General features: G+C 36.1%; 1 pseudogene; it reads left to right on the forward strand.

Annotated features, from left to right (window-relative positions):
- The first annotated feature begins 21352 nt into the window (after positions 1-21352).
- On the forward strand, positions 21353-22062 carry LOC115296788 (annotated as a pseudogene).
- The last annotated feature ends 2829 nt before the right edge of the window (positions 22063-24891 follow it).

Genomic DNA, 24891 nt, shown 5'->3' on the forward strand with positions numbered 1-24891 from the left:
CTTTTTGTTCTTTCCATCTCTTGGGTCAGAAAACTTGGTCAGAATTGTCTTCGAATCCTTCTTCTCTCTCATTCTTTACAATTAATCACTTGGCTACTTGAAACTATTTTATTCTTATAATTATGAATTTCCATTCCCAACGCCTCTTTTCATAATTAGGCTTATAAGAGGCTGTCTGGATTATTAGAATAGCCTTTTAACTCGAATTTCTTTTTCTCTCTCCTTTTCTTTCTTTGAGAAATAATAATCTATTCCTTATCATGTGCCAACATTTTGCTGGAAGCTTGGGAAACAAAAGCAGTTAGACCAGGCTCCTTCTTTGAAGAGCTCACAATGCAGCCGAAAAGAAAGATGTGAAAGATACTCACTCACATGGATGATGTGTGGGTGGCCCAGAGAGAGGGGCGATTTTTTTTTCAGGTGGGCAAGGACCAGAGCAAGGGCTTGACTGAGAAGGTGGCTTTGGAGCTGAGGTTTGCTGAAGGATAGGATTTCACTGGATGGGAAGTCATGAAGAAAGGCATTCTGGGTCAAGGTAGCAATGTGCACAAACTCACAGAGACAACAAGGAGTGTGGTTTGTTTAGCAGTCTGATGTCACTGAATGCAGACTAAGGGGGACAGCAGGAGCAGGAGACTGGACGGTGAGTTGGGCTGGACTGTGAAGCGCCTTGACTGAAGTATGTGGGTTTTGTTCTATAGAAGCTTTGGAACCACTGCTTTCACTTCCCACATCTAACTAAACACCGAATTCTGAGTAGAATCAAAACACTGATGTTTGAATCTCATCTATTTGCCACTGACTCAGTGTTGTTTCTGCCCCTATTCTTGGGGGCTTTTGGCCAAATTCCCCAATGAGAACATTTCTGTAGCCAATGTTCAACATTTAATTAATTATATTTTCCTTTTCTTTTAGAAAACAAATGGAATTTGGCAATATGTGGAAATATCAGGATCTATGTACAAATTTCTTAGAAGATAATCTATACACACACGCACATACACATATACTTTTTTTTTCCATTAAAGTATGGTTCTCTGAGAAATGTCCCCAGCCAGAAATTTTGCTTGCTTGTTGTTTTTGGCTACTACAGAATGGAGAGATAGTTCCTCATTGGTCTAGCCTCAAATAACATTATGACTGGCCCATGATTTCTGCCACTCCCTTCTGGCCTAAAGGATATAATGAAAAGGGAGAGAGCACCTGCCACTGACCCTCATGTGAATGGGGAAGCGAAGCCCTCCAGGTCTGTCTTTCAGGAGGAGTATGCCATACCTCCTTGGTGGATCCTTGGCTGCTTGGACATTTGCAGCACTCCGTTTAGGGTACTCCACAAGGCTGCTAGTATCTACTTTTGCCCTGAGCAGAAAATAAATAGAACTGCAGGACAATCTTTTGTCCAGTTTCAAAATGTCCCTTGGTGTTTGAAAACTTCTGTCCCATTATTTATTATACAGAATCAAAGTAGGGCTATCTTAGAAAAGGGAACATCCCTAATTTTGGAAAGATGTTTAAACAGCCTCTCACTATGTCTCACCCAGTTTGTTATGCTATAAATAATGATCTCCTTGCTTCCTGTTTTTCTTCTTCTGTTTAGTTTACTTTCTATTCTCTGATTTTGCTGTTAAAATGAAGATCTTCTTCAACTTCTATGTTTAAACATTCCAGTATACTTCTTGTTACTTATGGGATAAAATCCCAAATTGCTTGGCATAGTAACTCCCTCTGCAACCTAATCTCCCCTCTTGACTCAACACCATATGAAATTTCTAGGAATAACCCCCCAATGTATGTAAGAACTGTATAATTTGTACCTCTATCAGAGGTTTTTGATGCAGTTAAGAATTTTTTATGCTAAACAACCCACTAGGGAGTCTACAGATTGATTTTTGAAGGCCCCTGAACCTCTTGAAATGAACCTTACTCATTTTGAGTAAGAAATATATTGGAGCATTTTCAGAGGGATATGCTCCACATCTTCTGTAAGATTTTCAAGTGGGCCTGTACAATCTCATGGTTAAGAACCATGGTAAGTGTATCGAGAGCCTGGGCACTAGGTAATCCAATTTGATAGAATAATATACAAAGTAAGAATGGATGTCAAGGTTCTAGTCTGTTCATCAAGTACAGAACCTCATAAAATGTAAAACTGAGGCCTAGGAAATTATAACAACTTGTCTGGTATCATTCATACACTGAATAACACAATTTAGATTTAATTGTGTGTTATCTTCTCTATTGTTTGCTGTTTCATATATTAATGTCATTTTTTTCCAACCACAATAAAATGGAAGCTACTTGAAAGTAATAGCCTTTCCTTGAGGTGCTGCTGCTGCTGCTTCAGATAATTTTGGAGGAAACTGATTAAATGACATGACTCAGGACACAGGCTAATTACTAGTAAGCATCAAACCAAGATATGAAAATACAGTGGTATATTGTTACTCTTACATAGAAAACTCAATCTTCTTAAAAATCCTGGATTATGAGAATTTACTTATTTACATTAAGTACATTCAACAGATCAGGCAATTTCCAAATAAATGTGAGATTTTTTAAAATGAAGTGTTCTTGAAATGATGGATCCACAGATTTGCAGATCTGGGAACATTTGTTTTTCATGTTACCCAGTTGATTTATGGAATGATTAATGAAAGAAACTGCCATTTACCAGAGATATCTTTAAAAAAGATTTTTTTAATGTTTTATTTATTTTAGAGACAGAGAGAGACAGAGCATGAGAGGGGGAGGGGCAGAGAGAGAAGGAAACACAGAGCCAGAAGCAGGCTCCAGGCCCTGAGCTAGCTGTCAGTACAGAGCCTGACGCGGGGCTCGAACCCATGACCATGAGATCTGACCTGAGCTGAAGTCGGAGGCTTAACTGACTGAGCCACCCAGGCGCCCCCACCCGAGATATCTTTTATTAAGCTGTGGGAAGCAGAGGAACTTGCTTCACATTTTTGTTTAACCTTTGCAGATATTTCAAATCCTCTCAATGTTTTACTGATTTACAAAACGGTGTAGGATGGTTTTATTTTGTTAGAGAGCTCAAGTGCCCTCTCCTGTTTCTTTTCTGTCACTACAGTCAAATATCAGCTAAGATACTTGATATAATAGAAAAATTGTCCTTGTAGAAATAAAAGCAATAAATTCATTTTGATAAAACTAAATTAAAACTATGGATTCTAATTATAAAAAAGGAAATTATCATGTGCTAAGAATTTTTGAAGCATTTACACATTTTGTAATTTGATCAGCAAATAAAATCCCAAACATTTGCCTTAATCATGTTTTTGTCACTTATATTTTATCTTAAAAATGCAAATTCTAGTTAAAACTAAAGAACACTTTAGACTTTCAACTTTTACAAAGCCTAAATTTTTTACTATGTTGACTAATGTCTTTTTTAAAAAGATGAATCAAATAAGATATGTTTCCAATTTAAATGTTCAGAAGCCCAAAATCATTAAGGAGGGCCAATCATGATTTTATTCATGTAATTAACTAAATTTACCACTGAGAAAAGAACCTCCATCTTGTTAAGATGTCGTGTGATTAATATTCTGAATAATCTAAAAATAGAACTTCTGAAGCTTGTTGCAAACTTAAATTTTGACTAATAATTATGCATACTAGTTCCCTTCACTACAAGATCTCAAGTTAGGTCAGATTCATTTCAACTGCTATTATTAACAGCATCATTAAAAAAATAAAGAAATGGTATCTTCAAGTCTTAATGTTTCAGTTATCTACATGCTTAGAGGCTTAGGAATCATTGCAGAAACATTTCTCTCTTTCTCAATCTCTTTTTCATAGGAGTGATTATTCCATCACTTCCATGGCTTTTAAAATTTTCTAGCTGTTGGTAGCTATTCAGTTGTTGCACAAAGATCCTGGCTGCTGGCCTTTTGGCGTCTGCTAATATTTTCACAGACCTCAACTGAACTTTCAGTCTGTTCATCAGATTTCAGAGGCTGACAATAGAAACCACTTCTATTTGTCTTTTAACCCTTCACTTTTAATCCTTTCCATAATCTGCTTGAAAGTACTGTACTAGCCAGTTTAGGGATAGAGAGGGAAAAGAGGAAAATCTATGTTCTCTTTGTAATATTTGAGATTCCCTTCCCTTTTCATTCAGAGAAAAGCAAATTAAGCAAACACTCAAACTGGGAACAATATGGCACATATAACTAAGATTAATATTGGATGAGCCTCAAACTTATAACACAGTCATTTGAGCTTCTGTGTGCCAAAATTAGTCGGCAGAAGCAGTGGTAAAAAGCACATACAAAAAAGGGGAAATGGCTTAGCAGTGTGGAGCAGAAACAAGTAGGGCCTGCCGGAGTAGTGACCTCACACTTAAACTACAAAAGGAGAAATTTGCCCTAACACACAGGTTCGTCGTGGGTGCGTCAGTTAGGCACTCCCACCTTTTCTGAAGGCCTGGGAAGAATAGCTTTCTGTTTCCCTTCCTCGCCCTCACTGACTCTTAACTCCAAGGGGAGAGGCATGGCCTGTTGTCTGTTCGGTGACTGTTCAGTCCCTGGTTTTGAAAGGTCAGCAGGTCTGGATCAGAACTCAGACCATCTCAAGGTAGGTAGAAGGCCAGTCTCTGCAGCAGCAGTTCTAGGTGAGAGGGCATCCTTTGCCTCGTGGCTGTCCCTCAGGTAGGTTACCCCACAGGCTAGGGCACCCTCTCATGGACATGCTGACGTAAGCTGTAGTCTCCAAGTGAATGCTACTGGTGATAAAAATGTTAGGTGGACACCTGGAAAATGATGCATTTGGTCTCTGCTATATTTTCCCCTGAGAACAGCTGTCTTGTCAGCCAGTGAGCCTGTAAGGTACAGTCTTGGCCACTGAGCTTTATAGCACGTCCACACTGCAAATCCTCTCAGCCAATGAGGTGTTGTCTGTTTTTATTTTTAACATGCTATACTGAATGCATGGCTTCTGCAATGTGTGTTGTTTAATTAGTTGTGGCCAATCTTCCTGACATTTGTGTTTTGGCAAACTTTTTAGACCTATAACGTCAGACAACTGTATGGAAGTAGAAAGGTGGAACCAGTTGCAAATAAGAGATGCCTACCATGGTGCAAATTAAAAATGAGTTTTATATGGCCTTTAAAGGACTGTTTGCAGCAACACAGGATAAAAATAAGTGACAATTTGGGATTGGTTGAAGTCCTATAAGGAACTGAGGAATATTACAAACTTTATGGCAGCCCAGAAAGATTGACTAAAAGTCATGTCAATAGTAGATAGAACATGTGTACAGCTTCATAAGATTTGAAGAGGAGAACAAGTGTTGGGTGCCAGAGGCAGCCTATCTTCTTAGGAATTAATCTACTCTGTTGCAGCCCTAGAATCAGCCATTTCTCCTAGAAGACTTGGTTTCTTTCAGTTGGACCAAGGTCTGGGTGCTAGGTTTGCTTGTTGCTACTCTGGCCCTAGCTCTTTGGCCCTTTTCAGTAAAGAGAACTAAGATACATATGCACATGTATGCCTCTGCCTGCATACCAGTGTACAGACACATGCATATATATATACACATGTGCATGTACATATATGTGCACATAAACTTTCATATAAATGCTTTCTAAAATCATGAGTTTATACCAATTCCTGCAGTTCTGATACACTCCCAAAGGGTTCTTTCTTGCCTTCCAGCATTCCGTATTTGTGTATCCTTCTTCCATAGTGAGAATTCTGTTTTCCAACAACAACAACCCATTTAACTCATTTGTTCATCCCTTTATTTAGTACATCTAAAATAGTTTCAGAATTGCTTTTCCCATGACATTACAATAAACAACGTACTAAGAAGAGTATGGGCGATGCTCAGCGTCACTCATCATCCGGGAAATACAGATCAAAACCACACTGAGATACCATCTCATGCCAGTCAGAGTGGCTAAAATGAACAAATCAGGAGACTATAGATGCTGGTGAGGATGTGGAGAAATGGGCACCACTGTTGGTGGGAATGTAAACTGGTGCATCCACTCTGGAAAACAGTGTGGAGGTTTCTCAAAAAATTGACAATAGAACTCTATGACCCAGCAATAGCACTGCTAGGGATTTACCCAAGGGATACAGAAGAGCTGATGTATAGGGGCACATGTACCCCAATGTTCATAGCAGCACTGTCAACAATAGCCAAATCATGGAAAGAGTCTAAATGTCCATCACCTGATGAGTGGATCAAGAAGATGTGGTGTGTGTGTTGTACAACACACACAATGGAGTATTACGTGGCAATGAGAAAGAATGAAATATGGCCATTTGTAGCAATGTAGATGGAACTCGAGGGTGTTATGCTAAGTGAAAGTTAGGCAGAGAAGGACAGATATCATATGTTTTCACTCAAAAGTGGAACAGGAGAAACTAAACAGAGGGCCATGGGGGAGGAGAAGGGGAAAAATAGTTGGGGAGAGGGAGGGTAGCAAACCATGAGAGACTCTTGAATACTGAGATCAAACTGAGGGCTGATGGGGGTAGGAGAGAAGGGTAGGGGGGTGATGGGCATGGAGGAGGGCAATTGTGGGGATGAGCTCTGGGTGTTATATGGAAACCAACTTGACAATAAATGATAATAAAAAAAACTATCCTAAAAAAAAGAAGAGTTTGGGATTTATTTGTATTCTCACTCCCCATGTACGCCAAGACTGAGGGCATATAGTCAAATATTGTGCTTACAAATTACATAGATTAGTTGTTCCTCATCCTCCATCCCTATATCCCTTCCTTCCTTCAGTGTGGCTATAGTATTCATGTGAAATACAAGTAGGTTCGTGTGTTTCAGTTTGCTTTCAGTTTTAGCACTTTGTATTCTTATTGACTTATATTAAGTTTTTGAATATGTAGAATACCAACATGATCTCAAAAGTCAAACAATACAAAAGGGTATAATCCGAGATGCATCACTGCTTCTTGTATTCCTTCTACCCAATTTCTGCAACCCCTTGTAGACAACCAATTACATTGTTTTCAGGTTTGTGCTTATTGTGTTTCCTTTTGTAATGATAAGCCATCACATGCATTTTTAAGTGTCCCCCTTAATTTACACAAAAATTAGCTCACTATACACTTTTTAAAATGTATTTTTCTTTTTTCACTAATAACATCTTCTGGAAATCGTTCCATACCAGCACATAGAGCTCCTCCTAATTGTGTTTCACAGCTGCATAGTACTCGTTTGTGTGTATGTACCATTATTTATTCAACCAATCTCTTATGCTTGACAGTAACAAATGTAACTCTCTGAATAACTTTGTGCATTCATGTTTTTCATATTGTTGGAGGTAGATGTTCGGGAAATATTCATAGAGGGAATCCTAGTGTTGTGGTTTGGTTTTCTTGTATAGAGTTGGTTACATGGTATCAAATTCCCCTTTTTGAGGGGGGGCTCACACCATTTTTCATATTGATCAGGAGAATATTGCAGTGCCTGTTCTCCACCACCTCATCAATAGAGTATATAGTCAAACTTTTGAATTTTGTCAATCTGACTGGTGAAAATAATTTCTACTGGATTTTTTCTCAATTAAAAAGAATTCTTAATCAATTAGGCATTTAACCCTTTATCTGTGGCATATGCTGTGAGTATTTTTTCCTAGTTTGTCAGATGTCTTTGACTTTATTAATGTTTTTGCCATGCAGAATGTTTTATGTTTTAATTAGTAAATACTCAAGTTTACTAATGTCTTATTTTATTCTATCTGGGACTTTAGATCATGGCTAGAAAGCCTCTCCTTATAAAAACACTTTAGAAGAATTCACTTATGTTTTCTCTTGGTACTTGTATGGTTTTTTTATGTTTATATCTATGATCTCTTTGGAGTTATTTCTTGGGTGTGATGAAAAAAATGGGTCTGCTTTTACCTTTTACCACGTGGCTATCCAGTTGTCCCTATGCTGTATGTTAACGAGAGCATCTTTGCCCCAGTGATCTGAGACACTAAACTAGATTCGTATATGTAGTTGGTTCTCTTTCTGGAGATTTTATTCTTTTCAATTGGTCTGAGGGCTTCTTCTTGTCCCAATACCATACTGTTTAATGAATGTAGCACATTTTTATAAAGTTGCTTGCAGTTCTTTCTTTTGTCCCCCAACCCCCATTGCCACCTGCCACCCTACAGATCTTCCTATTCAGTGATTTCCTAGCCATCCTTGTGTTTTTCATTTTTATTTTTTAAGAAAATTAAATTTTAATCAACAGAAAGGTCACTTTCACTATATTATTATGACTCAATCATACTTAATGTGTATTCTGGGAAATGCTTTTGTAAAGAAGAATGATAGCCATTTTATTCCTGATTGTGAAAAATACTTCCCTCCTCTCTTTATGAGTTGAGTATATAAGAAAATTATTTCAGTTTAATACAGCCTTGAAAAAAGTTAATTTTATTGCCTGGTTCCTAATATCTTCTCATTGTTCTTACTTTTCACTTCTCACCAAAAATCTATCCCACAAAGAGGGAAAGAAAACCATGCCATCATCATGTTCTAGTAGCTTCTTCTTCTGGACTTTACAGTTGAAAACAATCTTTCATCTCATCACTCTTTAAATTAGTAGAACCCTCTACTGTATGTATTTATGGTTCCAAAACTAACTCAAGACAATGTAGTTCACTGTTTCTTTCTATACTGACATGCCCCTAATAAAAACCAGAGAAGATTAAACCAGCCCTGTCTCTATCATGGTAAAGCATGCTACTTTAAATTAGAATAAGCAGGGGTGCCTGGGTGGCTCAGTCAGTTAAAGCATCCGACTTCGGCTCAGGTCTTGATCTCAGTTTGTGAGTTTGAGCTCTGCATCAGGCTCTGCACTGACAGCTCAAGGCCTGGAGCTTGCTTTGGATTCTGTGTCTCCCCCCCTCTCTGCTCCTCCCCAGCTCATGTTCTGTTTCTATCTCTCAATAATAAATAAGTGTTAAAAATTAAAAAAAAATAGAGTAAGCAAAACTACGATCAATTTTACCTGCTTCAAATCTGTGATTCAAGAAATCATATCTGTTGACCCAAGTGTTCCATGAAGATCTATTATGTCTTAAAAATTCAGATCCTATTTTTTAAAAAGGCAGAGAAAAGGGGTGCCTGGGTGGCTCAGTCATTTAAGTGTCCAACTCTTGATTTCAGCTCAGGTCATGATCTCACGGTCATGAGATTGAACCCCATGTCAGGCTCAGTGCCGGGCATGGAGCCACTTATGAGTCTTTCTCCCTCTGCCCCTTCTCCAATGCATGCATGCAAGCTTTCTCTCTCAAAAAAAAAATTGGATCCTATAGAATTTATGTTTATCATCATAGTTCACTTTCTTTTGTTTCTGGCATAAATTATCATTTAAAAATTATATTCACTATAAGTTAAAGGAGAACCATTCTATCCATTAATTCTGGAAAATATTTTGTAATCTCAAGCTCAAACCACATATTTTAGTTGATCAATAGTATTTTGCACTCCATTGACATAGTCCAAAGTTTTTTTGTTTTTTTTAAAAGGCAGATCAAAAAACAAAAGTAAAAACAAACTAAAAATACAGCTCAAAAACTGTATCACCCCAACTTAGATACTCAATTCTATGTGTCTATGATAAGCCAAAAGACCATTTCATGAAGGGTTAACTTTTCAATCAGAAGAGATTGCCTTCAATGTTCAAGAACTTTCATTTTAGAAAACTTTGTGATTATTCTTGCTGTGGAAACTTTTAAGCATTTTATGTCAGTTTGAATCTTTTGTGAATTTTCATTTGACATATTTTCCCATTTTTTCTATTAAAGTCTCTGTTTAATTACTTAAGAGTCTCTCACATTTTATATCTATTAATCCTCTCTCTCTCATAAATTTTACAGATATTTCTTCCAAATTACTACTTGTTTCCATATTTGGTTTGGCATATTTTGATACATAAGGTTTTAATTATCTTTATTTATATTGGTCCTTTATATCATGGATTTTGAAAATTCCTATAATGCTTAGAATATTTTCTCCCATCTTCAGATTATTTAAATATTCACCTATTTGACTTAAAAAATGTTTAACTTTTTAATCCAGCTACATTTTGCTGCACATTGTGAGGTGAAGATCTAACTCTGTCCTGTTAAGCAGTTGTCCTAGTACTACTTGAAAATAATTTATTCTTTATTCATTTATGATTACCCTTATCATAGACATAATTTTGTATGTAGGCTCTCTTCTGTTTCAGTAATGTATTTGTCTATTCCTGAGACAGTACTATCCATTTTAATTATTATAGCTTTGAAATTTCTTCTATATGTTGGCAAAGCAAGTCTCTCTCTATACTCTTCAAAATTTTCTTAGACTATTCTTACATTTTAAAAATAGATGAACTTTCATGTAACTAACAATTTTTTTGTCCAGAACACACCACATTTATTCATGTTCACTGGAACACTGTTGTTTTCTTCATTTCAATCTTTTTAATAGTATTTGTATGTTTCTATAGGTGATATGTCAGGTTGTCTTGGCTGGTTCTCTGCTCTGATTTCATAAAGTTGAAATCATGGTGTCCTCAAGGCTGCCTTCTTTTTTGGAGGCTCTGAGGATGAATTAGCTTTTGAGATTATTCATTTTGTTAATAGAATTTAGTTGCATGTGGTTGTGCGAATGGTGTTTTCATTTCTTTGCTGGCAGTAGGCTGGCAGTTGTTCTCAGCTTCCAAGATCTGCTTCCATTCCTTGGCCAGCGACCCTCTTTCTCTGTCTTCAAGAACAGCAATGGCTAGTCAACTATTCTCATGTTTTGAATCTCTCACACCATCCCTCTGCCTTACCTCTCCTTTGCTCCTCCCATCTGCTCCATTTCTCCACATCTCTCTGACCCTGTGTGTTAATTTTGCATATGAAATTTAAGACCAACTTATCTAGCTCTATAAAAAAGCCCATTGGGATCAGATTACATTTGAAAATTAACTTAGAGGGGTGCCTGGGTGGCTCAGTCAGTTGGGCGTCCTACTCTGGCTCAGGTCATGACCTCAGGGTTTGTGGGTTCGAGCCCTACGTCAGGCTCTCTGCTGACTCCTAGCTCAGAGCCTGGAGCCTGTCCTCAGATTCTGTGTCTCTTTCTCTCTCTGACCCTCCCCTGCTCACACTGTCTCTCTCTCTCAAAAATAAATTTAAAAATAACATTAAAAAAAGGAAATTAACTTAGAATTGACACCTTGATGATGTTGAGATTTTCTAATAAAAAATAAGAGATATCAGGGTGCCTGGGTGGCTTAGTCCATTGGGCATCCGATTTTTGCTCAGGTCATGAGCAGAAGTCTTGCATTCGTAGGTTGGAGCCCCATGTGGGCTCTGTGCTGACAGTTCAGAGCCTGGAGCCTGCTTCTGATTCTGTGTCTCTCTCTTTTTCTGCCCCTCCCCTGCTCGTGTTCTCTCTGTCTCTCAAAAAATAAAATAAAACATAGAAAAAAGAATAAGTTATCTTTCCATTGTTTCAAGCCTCTTTCTGTGTCTTACGAAAGTATTTTAATAGATTTTTCATATAGATTTTGAGCATTTTTAATAAAATCTGCTCCCAAATATTTTATCTTTTTTTGTTGCCATTATAAATGGTTTTGTGCACTTATTACATTTCCTAGCTGGTTACTATTTGTTTATATGAATGCTACCAATTTTTACATGTTAGGTTTATATCATGTTACCTTGATTATTATTTTATTGTTTGAATTCATTTTCTCTTTGATTCTCTGGGATTTTCCATGTATACTATCTAGTATATTTCCCTCTTAAGTAAGGAAATAGCTATTCCTTACTATTTTCCTGATAGTTTTTATGAGGAATGGGTCCTTGATCTTGCCAAAGTCATTCTTCAACACATATAAAGAAATTCATATCATTTTTACCCACAGACATTACAATGGTAAATTAATTTATCATTTAATATTAAGCATTTTTACATTTAGTATAAACCTTATTTGATTCTGTTGTATTAATATTTTAATATGTTGTCAGAGTCAGTTCAGAATATTTTATTTAAAAATTGTTATATCAATCTCATAAACAATATTGATCTACAAGTATTTGTAGTATGTTTATGAGGCTTAGGTATCAGTGTTATACGTGGCTTCATAAAAAGAAGTCAAAAGTCATTCTTAACTTCTCATTGTCTGAGACAATTTATGTATCATTAGGATTGTCTGGTCCTAAAGGTTTGATAGAATTCTCCTGTATGATCATCTGGGCTTGATGCTATCATGTGGGGTAGCTAGAAAATTGTTCCCATTTTTGTAAAAATTGGTCTAAATTTTCTATCTTTACTGGGATCAGTTTAGGTAAAGTTTATTTGATTAAAAAATTATGCACTTCCTCTAGGCTTTCAACTTGTTAGCAGAAGGGCAAATGACTTAAAAATTTTCCTTTGGATCATAATTATTCACAACTTGTAATTACTCATTTTGTATACTGTGATATCTCCTCCTTTCCTTGAGTAAATTAGCTAGTGGCTTGTCTATTTTTGTTTATTTTTCCAAAGAACCAGGATTTTGATTAATTTGACCTACTGTTTTTCTGTTCTCTACTTCATTAATTTCTGATTTTAACTTGAACAATTCCTTCTTCTAATTTCATTTGACTTAATGATTTTGTTCTTTGTTCAGTGTTTTGAGTTGGGGATTTAATTACTTTATTTTTATTCTTTCACTTTTATTGATTTTGGTATATAGGCTTACAGATTATTTACATTGCTTTAGGTGTATTGCAGTTTCTGGCATATAGTGTTTTTATTAATGCTGTGTTTTTCAGAAATATATTAATTTTGTTTTATTCCCTTTTCACCCAAGAATTATTTCAATCAAAATCTTTAATTCCCATATGATATGTCTTTTATTTTTTAAGTTTATTTTTATTTTCCAGTTTTAATGCACTGTGGTCAAATCAGTTTTAGTGCTTCATTTTATGGAAACTATCAAAGTTTTCTTTGTATCCTAGAGCAGTGGTTTACAAATATGGCCTGGAGGTCTGTGGTCTGTACCTTTTCTTGTAAGCTTTTTAAAAAAATGTAAATGGAGAACTCAATAGATTATTTTAGAGCATATGCAGAGTGGAACAATCATGAAATTGGGAAACACTTCCCCCTCATTTTTTTCCGGTGACAACCTCTTTCTCCCATTTTAGAGGAAACCACTCTACCGAACTTATGACAATCAGTTTCTTTTCTTTAGTTTTCCTGCCTAAATATAAATTTCTAAACAATATAGCTTCATTTTGCTCATTTCTTACCTTATGAAAATAGAGTAAGTTTTAAAAATAAAACTTCTTATTTTGAGATAATTGAAGAGTAAGATGAAATTGTGAAAGATAATACAAAGAGATCCCATGTATTCTTTTGGCAGTTTTCCTTAGTGGTAGCATCTTGGAAACAGATAGACAGTTATGATAATCATAATATTGACATTGATATGATCAACAAATCTTACTCAGCAAGACCTTCAATTTTCTCCTTTTCTTTCCCTCCATCACCTCTTATCCAAGGAATACAATCTCTTTTCTCTCTCCCTGTAATCGTCCCCCAGAAACACTGCCTCTCTGAGGCTGCTACTTCAAGCCCTGAACACTTTCAAGCCCCTTCCCTGTAGCCAGGGCTGTGAATGACCAAATCCCAGTGTGTGTTTGATATTTTTTGAATGTCTCACCTCCCCTTATTAGCCCCTCACCCCACCTCTCTATGCATACAAGTTTACTGAGATGGTGTGCAGGTATTGGAAGCTTTGTTAGAATTCTTTTTCTCTCATGAGTGGTCTGAAAGTTGCAGTGTTTTCTGTTCCCTAACAATGTTTAAGTCCTGGGTCCTGTGTAGTTTTATTTGTTCTTCTTGTTGATTGTAAGGTTATTTTGGGAATGTCATGGGGAGATTTGGAATCAAGCTACTGCTATTGTTCTTCAACCATATTTAATCTCTCTAACAGTTCTGTGAGTACTGTCACCTCTCTGTCCTTTGAATAGGAGGAAACTGAGGCCCAGAGAAGTGATACCCAAGAAGTTGGTAAGTGGTACACCTGGGAATTGTGTAATAAACTCTCAGGGTTGAAGAGACTGTAACATTTCTGTTGCTTAGATAATTGCTATAACACACACACACATACACACACACTCATTTGTGGCTATTGAAATTTCTGCTTGAACATCTCCAGTGGTAAGGAACTCCTTGCCTCCAAATATTTGGATTCTCTAAACTGGTTAAAAAGTTTTTCTTATGTTGTGTTGAATTCTACTTCTGTGTGAATTCACTTTGGTTCAGGTTATGCCTTGAGGTCAACAAAGTTCAAATGTAAACCCTTATCCTCATTCTAGTGCTTTATTGTTGTAAGTCAGAAATGTATCCTTTGAGTCTCCTTTGTCAAATGGCCACATTGTTTTAGACATGTCCTATTTTACTTATATCTCTACAGAAATAAACACAAAACTACTTGGCAAGTCTGGCCAACATAAAATAGAGTAGGATAATGTGTTCTCCTATTCTGGACATTATATATTATGTTAATAAAATGTCATTGTATATATAGTAATTTGATTTATTCTGTTTTAACATCATGTGACTCTGTGAGTTGCAAAGGTAATGGTTAGGGCAAGGCCTCAGTCTTTTTCCACATTTGCTGATGACAAGTCACATGTTGCCATGCAGTCCTCACACAGGTAGCTGTCCGATCCCCAAGGCTGGACTTCTACAGTTTACCAATTCAATTTCATTATATCCAGCCTTGCCCAGGACTGAAACAGAGTCCTGTTACCATTCAAAATTTCCCTCTAAATTGATGATTCTTAAAGTGGTATGTTTTAAGGAATGTAACAAGTTATGGATAGAATATAACCCATCTTCTTTATCTGTTACACATTAATACACACCTACACAAAAACGTAGCTGAACATTTGATGATCTTATAAAATTTAGGATTCTTAATTTTGATTTCAGATAAATGGGTCAAATAATTTCTTTCAGTAGACTTTTTTCTCCAGAAAGTCTTCATTCCTTATCTTTCTACCCCCTACCCTAGTGTACTTAATCAAAGAATAAAATTTACACATGTTCTTTTTATAATAGTTACCATTGTTTCATTCTGGTATCACCAGTGTAGGTAACATCACACACTTTCTATTAGCTCTTTATAAGCATGTATTGGCACTTTTATTTTACCTTACTGGGGTTTTCTTCCTCTGTAGGCTGGATGACATTCCACTGGCCGACTGGTTGCCTATATGCTCCTTACATAGACTGTGACCTGATAGACTGAACAAGGAGAAATCATCACATAAGGTGAGCATTAAAAGATTATTTCTAATTAATATAGCAATGAATAAATATTTTACTTATGTATAATTAAAATACAGTGTTATATTAGCTTAGACATACAGTATATTGATTCAATAATTCTATACATTTCTCAGTGCTCATTAAGTAGGTGTACTCTTAATCCCCTTTATTTATTTCACCCATACCTCCCTCCTACCTTCCCTCTGGCAAGCACCAGTTTCTCCCACATATTTAAGTGTCTCTTTTTATTTTTTTGTTTGTATGTTTTGTTTCTTAAATTCCACATGAGTGAAATAAAATGGTATTTGTCTTTTCTGATTGACTTAATTCACTTAATATTTTGCTCTCTAGGAACATCCATGTTGCTGTAAATGGCAAGATTTCATTCTTTTTTAGGACTGAGTAATATTCCATTATATATATATGGAATCCCACATCTCTTTTATCCACTCATCTATGGGCGGACACTTGGATTGTTTCCATATCTTGGCTACTGTAAATAATGCTGTGAGAAACAAAGGGGTGCATACATCTTTTTGATTTGGTGTTTTCATTGTCTTTGGGTATAAATACTCAGTAGTGGAATTACTGAATCATATAGTAATTCTATTTTTAATTCTTTGAGGAATCTCTACACTGTTTTGCACAGTGGTTGTGTCAATTTGCATTCCTACCGATGGTGCATGAGAGGGTTCCTTTTTTTCCCACATTCTCACCAGTATTTGTCATTTCTTGTGTTTTTGATTTTAGCCATTCTGACAACTGTAAGGCAATATCTCATTGTGGCTTTAATTTACATTTCCCTGATGATTAGTGATTTGAGCATCTTTTCATATTGGCCATCTGTATGTCTTCTTTGGAAAAATGTCTATTCAGCAATGAATATATCTTATAGGAATTTATCTTCTGTAAAATTCTCCTACATAATACATATCCATATAAGCTTAATACAGTGAATGACCATGTTGTTCTACATGGAGGGTCAAGATATTTTTTAAAGAAAGTTTGCCACATCTGTATTTATATCAAATCCTCACTCCCAGAATGAAACAACCCAAAGGATCACCATAAGTAAGCAAGTCTTAAACCAAATCCAGGGCCTACTGGAAGAGTCACACTTTGCACAGCAGTGTCATTATAGTCTTTATTTGCCAGTTGCTATTATCAACAGAAAATGCCGATGTTGTTCATCAAGAAAGTGTTCATCCTCTAAAATACATTAAAAATTGAACAGATATGTAGATTACACAAAAATGATTGAAAATGGTATCTCAAAACAAATCTGTATACTAATCATCATTGTTTAATATGAATAAAAATCTTGGTATGTTTGAGGTATCCCAGATTTTGAGTGTTTTAATTGACACATGAGAAATGACTTTATTTACCTATTTTTTATTATAGAGGGAGAGAGCATGTGAGTGGGGGAGAGGGCAAGAGAGAGAAAGAGAGAGAATCTTAAGCAGGCTCCACATTCAGTTCAGAGTCCAAAACAGGACTCAATCCCATGACCGGAGGATCATGACTTGAGCCGAAATCAAGATTCAGACACTTAACCAATTGAGACACCCAGGTGCCCCAAGAAATAACGTTTAAAATGTTATTTATTTAAAACATATTACTTTATAGAATGTTTTTGAAATGACACAATTATAATGAACAGACTAGTGAGTGTCAGGAATTAGGGATGGTGGAGGGAAGAGGGGGTGAGTGTAGTCATAAAGGGTGAGATCTTTGTGATGATGTAATAGTCTGTATTTTAATTGTAGTGGTGGTTACATGAATCTATACATGTAATAAAATGGTATAGAACTATACACATACATTGTTTTCTGGTTTTGATAGAGTACTATAACTTTGTAGGATGTAACTATTGGGTAAACTGGGTGTATATAGGATCACTCCATAGTATTTTTGCAACTTCCTAAAAATCTACATTTATTTCAAAATAGAAAGTTAGAAAACAATTATACAACCTACCCATCATCTAGATCATTTTACAAGTTAGCTCAATATCATTTAACAACTATTTGCCAAGATTAAACATATGCACAGTGATTGCCTCTGATCATTTCTATCATGAAGCAGGATTATAAACATATAAACTTAAAATATTTCCAAAACAAAAGCTAGTGAATGAAGGGCTAGGGATTTTGGGATTAAATGAATAAAGTAACCTTACAAAGTTAAAGTAAAGTAACAGTCATTTTTTGGCAAGTAATAGAGAAAACCCCAAGTCTTTAAAAAGGCAACTCTGCTAATTTAGGGGATAAAATTTCCTCTTTGTCTTTTTCATCTTATAGGAACACCTATTGCCCTATTAGTCATTCAATAACCTGGTTATTGAATGGGTCTAGGGTTATTGAATGGGTCCTATGGTCTTCTGTCTACTAAGGTTTCAGGAGGATAATCCTCAGGAAAGAACTTCAGAATCTCTCATATTCATTGTCATGGTAGTTAGTGCTACATAGCCAAGTTGTTAAGTGTACTCAGCTGGTGGACTTGGAAATTCCCACAACTGTGAATTTACACATGAGAACCTGGATAGTTTGGTGATTGCTTATACATAGAAAGCAAAGTATACATGGTTGATGGAGTGACTTTACAGAGTCATAGTGTCTGAGGGACAGTTAACCTAAAAAAAGGTAAAGTCATATACCAACTTGCCCCATGAAAACTATAAGCACAGTCAGAAACTAAGTAACACTCAGGACAAATTAGCATTCTTTAGCTAACATTATTGTTAACAGTCTGTTGGCACAGTGTGAGTTTCAGAATTAGGAAGGTAGAAAAGAGGTCATGAGCTCATGATATTTAAGTTCCAGACCAAACATATGGACCAGAAAATGACAGGAACTCTTCTTCTACATACTATTAATCTTGGACTAACCATAGACATCAGATTGTACTTTTTAAGTGCTTTCATTACTGTCATAAAACTAAAAGGCAGACCAAGAAACTAAGTTTAGTTTTCAGCATGTCATGAAATACCAAGATACATAATAAATGAAAAAAAATGACCTATTGGGTCAGAGAGACATGGATTCAAGAAATATATATGGCACCAACAGGCTATCGGAGTCTGAGCAAGTTATAGACAAACTAGTAAGTTTAGGCTAGATTTTGTTATGGCTACAACATCTTTCTCCATCCTCAACCTGAATCTCAAGAGCTTGCCAGAACAAAAATTTCCTTAGTATGTCCAGTGCTAGTCCAGCAGACTGCCACTGTCGAGCATAGTCTGTCAAGCATTCAGGTGACAAATGCTCCATTTGACAAATGTTTCACTAACACATGGGGAAAGGAACATGGCAAATTATATACATATGTGTTTGCATCTCACTGACCAAAGCAAGTCACACCTAAACTCAGAAGATATGGAGAAGTGCAAGCTTCTTAATGTGCCAGAAGAGGAGGAGAACTGAAATATTTGTAAACAATCCCACATTTTCTTAACTCCTTCAACTTCAGTTTCCCCCCCTGGAAAAAACGAGTCAATAATATTTAACGAGAAGGTACTTGTGCATATCATGAGATGACAGGAGCAGATCTCTGGTGCCATACTGCCTAGGTTGGAATCTCAGTCTAAAGACTTGTTAGCACAACTTTGGATACTTTTCTTCATTTCTCTATCTTCAGATTCCCCATTTGAAAAATAGTATTCATGCCTATTATTTGTGAAGATTAAATCAGTTAATATGAGCAAAATAGTGCCTAGTGCATAATAAGGACACTAGATATTTACTTTTGTCCCCTAACCTGGCTTCTGGAACACAGAGAATCTTTACTGAGGATTGGTGGTCATCATGATGATGATTATTACCAGCACTGAAGCCATGCTTGCTGTTGCACAGCACTGTCTTATTGATATTTGTGCATAAAATAGAAGTCAGGAAAAGTCTAATCAGAATGCACTGAGTGTGCTGGACTGGATTCTGTAGAACTTAAAAAGCTTCACTGGAAGCCCTAAGATTTTGCAGCAAGTGCAGCAGGTGAAGCTTCTTGAAGGTGGAAATATCTAGTTGTTTGCCACTGTTGTGCAGTGCCATCGCTGTGCTGGTTTATTCTGGAGCTGAGTGATTTGTGGAGTGAGATGAGATGGAAATGGCCCAGCATAACTGTAGTGACTGCACAGTACGAACAATGTCTAATCAGAGCACACAGGAAGGAAGGTGGAGACTTGGCCTCTTCATCACACTCACATGACTGGGCTAGCAGCAATGCTAAAACCAGTCTATTTTAAAATTCAAAGGTCGTTTTAAAGACATGTTGCCTTTTTTTTTTTTTTGTATTGTCTAAGCCCAGGTGTTTAAAGCATTTTAGTACATCTAGAAATTCAAAGCTTTCCAAGTGACTGAATTATACAGTGAAGTCCTGGAGATTGGCAGATTCTCAAGTAATGGGCATTACCAAAACGGCAGAAATAACTGTTTTACCCTATGAGACTTGGAGGTTAAAATAGGATGCATTTTTTTCTTTGAGTCAAAAAAGAAGCATGTTAAGGCCATACTTGGTGTTTTGGTGACAAAGATTTTGATGAACTCAACATTACAGAATGTTTGGCAGTCACTCTAAGATCATAGGGTATTTTTCTGGCCAGTCTGGAGGCAATTTTTATGCTTTAATTATGATTATTTTTAAGGTCATCCAGATCATCATATTTATCCCTTTCAGACATGTAGGCTCCCAGGTAGTATACTACAGAGGTGTGTTAAACTGGAGGCTCTAAAATGTATATCACTCAAACATAAAATTCAAAAGTAAATTATTTTTAAGAGTTTGTAAGTTTATTTTCGGGGGAAGGGAACTACTATTACTTAAGCCAACATTATTTTTTTGTTGTTGTTTGGGACTGTCCCAAGCCTTATAAGAGTGTCATTCCCAAGTTATTGTGACAACCCAAGTGCCTACACCCATTTCCAAACACCCTCACGGGGCTGCACTGTTCTCAGATGAGAATCTGGGAGCTTGTTGGCTCATGTGACTTGATATGTGAAGGAGTAAGGGTTTTTAGTTTGGCTGAATATAAAAGCATCCTTAAACTGGTGTTTGAAGTTGAAGACTTTTCTTAAAAGATAAATTTTAAAAGACAATTTTACAACCACAAAACATTCTTTTGTTCAAAGAAAAGACACAAGTTCAATCGATATAACCATTCTCAAGCTGAAAAATAAGAATGCTAAATTTACAGTATTCCTATTTTTGACCCTGAGTGGTAGAGGGCTTATGTTTCCAACCCAATCCTGGATTACCTGGGTATGGAAATTTCTTAACGCATCACAGAGCCCAGCTTGCTATGTCTCCTTCAGTTCTTGAGAGCCTGCTGACACCTATGTAACCCTGTGCAAGTCAGTTAGCCTTCTGATGCCTTGATCTTCCGTGAAACACATATCTGAAGCAGTGTAGCAACATGGCAAGAGCTGAATGAATGCTTCTCATCAGTCATTTTGCTCTTTCAGTGATTTGGTGACTAGATTGAGTTGGTCTGGTGAGATTTGTGAGAAGAATGGTGTTCTGTGAAATAGAGACTATTTTGAAGAAAAGAGGATGTTTGCTTAAAAGTCAATTTGCTGTGTGAACTTCTGGATGGTTGAACAGTTTGTGCCAGTTTTAGAGAATGTTCCTCAAGATGTATGCTGTTACTGTGTTTTGAGAGCAAGATTCTCTGGGAGGAAGGATTTCTCTTAGTGACTGCTTGAATAAAAGTTCTACCTGTCTAATTCAAGATTGGATGATAAAGCTTTAATTTTTTAAAAATAGCTTAAAAACTTATTAAAGTATGATATACAATCAGAATATTGCAAAAATAAATTTCAGTTTGAAGACATTTCATGAAGTGACACACTCGTGTAACCAGTACTTAGACCAAGAATAACACATTACCAGCATCCCAGAAGTCCTGTCCCTCATGTCCAATTACAGTCACTGGCTTCCCACCCTGCAAGGTAACTATATTCAGACTTCTACCATCATAGATATAGATTAGACTTGCTTGTGTTTGAAATTAATATAAATAGAAACATAATTTCTGCTCTGGGGGAAGGTGAAGGGAGAGGTAAACCAAGATTTCATTTTCAAGATGGAAAGCCCACCTGACTCAGCTGTGATTTTGCCTAGTACTCCATAGGACTGTGCCAATCCACCCTCTTCCCATACAAGTAGTTCAAGAAAACAACCCATCAGTGCAACACTTAGACAACGATTAAGGAAAACTCGATCTTCATTTAATTCCTGTGATAGTGTGGTAAAACGTCTTAAAGCAGAGAATGAAGAAAATGATCAGGCTTTTTACAAGAAACCAGCATCTTCAACAGAAGAAAATTGAAATTTCAGGAACATTTTAAACACAAAGACAGTGAATGTGAAAGTACATATTTAAAAAATATCTTCAAGAATATCTAAGTCATTCATTGATCTCCAATGTGACTTTGTGAATGAGGATCTTCCCAAACAAGGATTAAGTGAAGAAAGAGCAAAACTGGTGAAGCAGATTGAGGAGAAAGAGGACCTTCTTCGGAGGCTATAGATCAAAGAATGGCCTGTCTCAGTTACGGTTGTTAATACAGAAGCGGAGACGCTGTTGCAGGCTGTTGCTGTATGCATTGCAGTCGGCTCTGGGTGAGGAGAACAAGAAACTCACCCTGACTCAGTTGATAGACCACTGTGGCTTCATAGTTTTTCCCCCAGAATATTTTTGAGAATGCCCACTTAAAAGATACTTCATACCTTAATTTTAAGGGGAAGGTAGAAACCATTAGTGGTTAGAGAAGAGTATCTTGATGACTATCAATTTAGAGCACTCTGTTATATAAATCTAAAGTAAGTTCTAAAATGAAAATTTAGTATTTTGGATAAATTTGCCAAAGATAACTTGACATTTAAAGAAATGAGAAAAAAATGCAAATTATGTTTTAAAAAATAATGGCCATTTCTGGAAGTCAATTTTAATACATTGTTTTGTTGTATAAAAAAGTTTTGTTTTAAATGTTAAAAAATTGAGTCTGGTGAATGTCAAAACCTAAAGTGGCCTAAAAATGTCTGCCTGTCTCCTAAGTTTATGAACCTTGTTTCCATCCATTTGCCACACACTTCCATTTGGATGGTAGAGCAGATAATTAAACTTGTTCATATGTCCAAATATTAAAAAGAAGAAGAAATGAAGTGTGCCCTTTTTTGTGTCTGGCTTATTTCATTAAATCTTATGTTTTGAAATTCAGTGATAATTTCATATGAATTGTACATTGTTAATTCTCAGTGCTGTGTGGTATTCAGTTGTATGAATATACAATTTATAAATCCTACCATTAACGGACATTCATGTAGTTCCCAAGTTGAGGCTATTACAAATTATACTGCTATGAACATGCCTGGGTCATTTCTTTTGGAGAACATTCTACAGATTTCTGTGGGGTAGAAAACAAAGCTGGGACATAGAATACGTACATATCCAGCTTGAGTAGATACCACCAGTCTTCTAAATGGTTGTCCCAACGAATGCTTCCAACTGCAGTATTGCTCCATATCCTTGCCAACACTTTCTTCTTTTTAATTTTACACATATTAGTAGTTATATCTTGGCACTGAGCTGTGATCTTGATAACTAATGAGGCTGAGAAACTTTTTATGTTAAGTGGTCATTTGCATATCTTCTTGTTGTTCAAGTCTTAGCCCATTTTTTTCTGGAAGGTTGTGTGTCCTATTAATTTGCATGAATTCTTTATATATTCCAGGTGGATACAAGTTGTTTGGTATTTTTGTTGCAAATATATTCTCTATACATGATCTTTTCATTTTCTTTAAAAAAATCATGACCTGAGCCAAAGCCGGATGCTTAACCAACTGAGCCACCAAGGTGTCCCTATCTTTTCATTTTCTTAATGATGATTAAAAAAATTTTTTTTTATGTCTTTATTTTATCTTGAGAGAGCATACAGAGAGTGAGCGGGGCAGGGGAAGAGAGAGAGGGAGACACAGAATCTGAAGCAGGCTCCAGGCTCTGAGCTGTCAGCACAAAGCCTGATGCGGGGCTCGAACCCACAGACTGTGAGATCATGACCTGAGCTGAAGTTGGATGCTTAATCGACAGAGTGTCTCAGCTTAATTATGATTTTTGGTGAATAGAAATTCTTGATATTATTTTCATTTTTTTCTTTCCACTAGTGTTGCCTTGTCATTTTTTTAAAGGAATTTTGCCGGGGTGCCTGGGTGGCTCAGTTGGTTAAGCGTTCTGACTTTCGCTCAGGTCATGATCTCATGGTTCATGGGTTTGAGCCCTGTGTCGGGCTCTGTGCTGAAGCTAGCTCAGAGCCTGGAGCCTGCTTCGGATTCTGTGTCTCCCTCTCTTTCTGACCATCCCCTGCTCATGTTGTTTCTCTCTCAAAAATAAATAAAACATTAAAAAAAATAAAAGACTTTTTCCCACTCCCAGGTCATAAAGATGTTCTCCTAGCTTGTTTTATCTTTCATATTGAGATATATAATACATCTGGAATTGCTTTTCATGCATGGTGTGAGGTAGAGGATAAAAATTCATATTTTTCAATAAGGGTATTACATTAACCTAGTACTGCTTATTAAAAAGAGCATCTTCTCCCTAATGTACTCTGAAGTATCATTTTCTCATAATGGGGTCTCCATTCTGTTTGTCCATCCATTGTCTGTGTTCATTGCTACACAATTAGCACACTAGTTACTATGACTTTATAATAGATTTTGATATGTGGTAGGGTGATTTCCCCATCTTTTCTTCAGGATTGTCTTGGCTATCCTTCTGCCATTTAAATTATAAATTTTAGAATTTCTCAGTTTCCAATCACACACACACACACACACACACACACACACACACACACCTGCTCAGATTTTGTTTGGGACTATATTGAATATATTTAATCAACCTGGAAAGAATTAGCCACTGAACATTTGAGTCCTATTCTCCATTACCATGTTACATCATTTCATTTTATTTAAATTTTCTTTCAATAATTTTTAGTTTCCAGTATAGAGGTCTTATATGTCTTTTGTTAGGCTTATCCTTGGGGTATTTGATAGTTTTTGTCACTACTATAGAGGGTTTTCAAAAAAATTTTTGTGTTTGCCTGTTGGTGATTTAAGGAATAAAACTGAATTTTGGATATGATCCACATAACTTTTCAATGATAGAGTTAACAAAAAGAACACCCAAGAACCATTGTTGTGATTGATAACTTGTTCTCAGCAGTTTTAAAATGGAGAAAGGAACTATATTTAGATCCAGAGAAATCTAAGCAAGAGAATTTTATAGAAATAGATCATCACTGGGCCTAAAAATATTTATATTATAAAGACTTACTAATTTAAACAAATGAGGACAGAAGACTATGAATTCATAATCTAATACAGTATATTTTAGACTTATTTCTGTTGGGTTTTTATGACATAATTAGGCTTGCAAAGAATGGTCAGTTGAAGCTTAGATTTTTTTCAAATATAAATGGAAGATTACATTTAAAATAATTTACTCTTTTAAAGTATTTATAGTATTTGTTTAACAAATAACAAATATACATATATAGTATAACAATAAATCAGTATCTGGAGAACTATATATTTGACCAAGGTCTAAGTTGATAAAATATA

Source organism: Suricata suricatta, chromosome 7 (genome assembly GCF_006229205.1).
Source record: "Suricata suricatta isolate VVHF042 chromosome 7, meerkat_22Aug2017_6uvM2_HiC, whole genome shotgun sequence".
Lineage (NCBI taxonomy): Eukaryota > Metazoa > Chordata > Mammalia > Carnivora > Herpestidae > Suricata > Suricata suricatta.